At 26.2% G+C, this 3,192-nt stretch overlaps 1 pseudogene; it reads right to left on the bottom strand.

Moving 5' to 3' along the window:
- The window catches only part of LOC107611898, a 13,159-nt pseudogene extending 12,838 nt beyond the window's left edge, over positions 1 to 321 (bottom strand).

The following is a 3,192-nucleotide window of genomic DNA, read 5'->3' as shown; positions in this document are numbered from 1 at the left end:
TTAATAAACAAAACTTTTATTTAAATATATTGGAGAGTTTAATTGAAGATACCTTGGCACAGAAATCCAAATTACATCCCGTTTGCAACTTATCAGCTTCATATATTGTTACCCTAAGCGTCCCATGTAGCAGATGCTGCTGCATTTTCATTTTTACACTATGCTTTTCCCCCTTCTATTTTATCTATAATATCATCTATATCATAATCATAGAGGGCAATTAAAGTGAAGAAAAGAAGGGGAAAAAAATATTTGAAACAAGTGTGTAATGAGACTATTGGAAATAGGTGGAAAAAGTGGGGAAATGTTTGTTGAGTAAAATTAAAGGCATGGAAATAAAAGGTGAAATAAGTTGAATATGATGCATATATATAGGGGAACATATACATAATAATAAAGGAGAGAATCAAAAGACTGTTTTGTTTTCAAGAAAGAGAAATGTGTTTGGGAGACCAAAAAATCAGAATTGATTCCCTTCTTGGCTTATACGAACCATTATTTGCTTACTTCAAATATGGACTATGAGCCCATTTTGTTAAGGTATGTATGTGGGTTATCCCTTATCCAAGTTTATTTTTTTTTTATAATTGTATCACAAATTTCCGCTCATTATTTTTTCTATGCTTCAAGAGTGTATGTATCACAAAAAAATGAGAGAGAAGATGTGATTTATACTGCCGTGGATTAAAAAAAAATCGTTGCCTCCGATTTTTTTACATTTTTTAATTATTTTTTATAAAAGATTACAAATCGGACTGTCTAATCTGTATTTTTAAAAAAGAAAAGTATATTAAACTAATTTCAAATCAGCCAAAAATAAAACAACTTAATTAATTATAAATATTATAATTAGTTTTATTTATTTATGATTTAAAATATTGGTTATTAAATATTTTACCACATTTAAATTAGGAGAAGATATATTCAGTATCATTGCAACGTAAATCACGAAAACTGATTCAATTAACTTCTATCTCTTCATCCTCCTTTCCTCTCCAAATGCCTAAAACATGATAAATTAGAAAATAAATTCAGAACCATCCAATTTACAAAAAAAAGAAACATCCTAATGTCTAGTATAAGCACTACCCACATAGAGGTGCTGATTTTTTGCTAGTACCCTCTTGATTCCCTAACATTGTTGTTTTAAAAATTAAAAAAATTTTAACATTGAAATCGGGCACTCCAACTTCTGTTTTTAAAAATAAAATTAAAAAATTAAAATTAGATCCTCCTTTATAATTTATTCTTCCTCCTCAAACAAATTAAACAGTCAAATTTGATTAATATCAATTTAAAAAAATAACTCTATATAAAAAGAACACCCAAAATTTTTAATAATATACCGTAGAATTTGATTATGTTAATCACTTTGACACTTTTTGCAAAAACGTTTTTATTTCTAAAACTAAAATTTAAGTTTACTAAAATCCAACAAACTTATCTAACACTCGACTAATTTAATGCGGTTAATAAATGATCATTATTTCAATTAACGAAATTGCACTCTGTTAATTTATGATTTATTTTAAAACAACAACATGATCATCATCATCATTATATACTATTGTTGTCAATTGTTCCATTCATGTGCTTACACTCAATCACTCAAATTTTGCTAAGTGTTCTCTTGTTAAGAATATAAAATAGAAAATATTATAGAAAAGATAAAAATGTTTTTTATATTTTATATTTTTGTATTCTTGACAAATGTCATTAGCCACACCAATATAATATCATATCTCTTAGAAATTTAGACGATTTATTTTTTTTATTACATAGATTATTTAGTATAATTGCCTATACGCAATTTTTTTAGGTAGCGTTTGGTGGAGAGACAGAGATGGAAAGACTGAAACTGAGAGATAGAGACTGAAAGACAGAGATTGAAATAAATCTCAGTATTCTGTTTGGTGCAAAATAGGAGACAGAAATTAAAACAAGAATGAAACTCTAATTTAATTTGTACAAAGAATAAAATTCAAATTAATTAATTGAAATGAGAGTATTTTAGGTATAAAATGTTATTAAAGTTTCAGTCTCTATCTCTAAAAATTTTAGTCATCTGTGTCCCTATTTTTTGGAAGTACTGAAATACTGAAATTTTAAAAACAGAGACAGAAATTTTAGTACCAATCTCTGAACCAACAATTATAATACTGAATTTCAGCCTCTCAATTTCTGTCTCAGTACCTCAAAACAAACGCTACCTTACGTCTCATGCGTCTTTATCAAATTTATTTCAATTTTCAACAACAGTAAAGAATGAATTCATATTATTAGGGTCTTTGTCTCCCAAAATAAATTCTTCTAGGCTAAAAAATTTATGAACATTAAATCAAAGTCTATAATTTAGACACCAAAAAAAAAAGTCTATAATTTTGCCCCACCAATCAATTTGAGAGAGCAAAACCTTGAATAAATAAGAGACATGTGGTTGTCATTAGTGTAAATAAAATAGTCAACAAAACTCAACTACCATGAATTTTTAGCTTGACTTGTTCCATGCATTGCTCACACTCTCACTCTCTTTGTTGTTTTCATTTGCATTTTAAGTTATTATTATCATAGTCACACACAGATAATTAAAGAAGATTATGTTAAACAAATTAAAGGCTGTTTTAAGTACCACCAAACATCATTATTTTTTCTTTTTGGAGGAGGAAAAAAATTAAAAAGTGACCATGTTAACTAATGATGTTGGACATAATATAATTAATTAAGTGAAAGTGATACACAACCTCATTTATTTTTAATATTTCACTTTTTCTATAATTTTCCTTATGTGCTTATTAGCTTGTTTAATAATTAAAAACTAAAAAAAGAAAAAAAAATCCATTGCCCACCTTGTAATTAAAAGTGGCCAGAGCAATTAGGTAGATATAGAAAGCAAAAAAGAGAGATTTTTATTTGTTAGACAACTTTTACTACCTGATTTACTTTAAAAAATTAGTAATTAAGTTAAATAATGACACTTATAAAAGATTGATTGACATTATTCATTTATTGTTAATTTGACATATTCAACCGTCTATGTCAAAATATAACTTTATTTCAATTTCTTGTTAATCACATGAAATTTATAGATAGTTATTTATGTAATGGAAGGGAACTAATTTCTTCGATCAATATTAGTAACTTTTTAAATTATTTATTTATCTTAAATTTTAAATTTTAAAGTATAAACTTTAA

This window comes from Arachis ipaensis, chromosome B08, assembly GCF_000816755.2.
Source record: "Arachis ipaensis cultivar K30076 chromosome B08, Araip1.1, whole genome shotgun sequence".
In the NCBI taxonomy this organism is placed as follows: domain Eukaryota; kingdom Viridiplantae; phylum Streptophyta; class Magnoliopsida; order Fabales; family Fabaceae; genus Arachis; species Arachis ipaensis.
The sequence above is the reverse complement of the archived record's forward strand: the minus strand, read 5'-3'. Positions and strand labels throughout refer to the sequence as shown.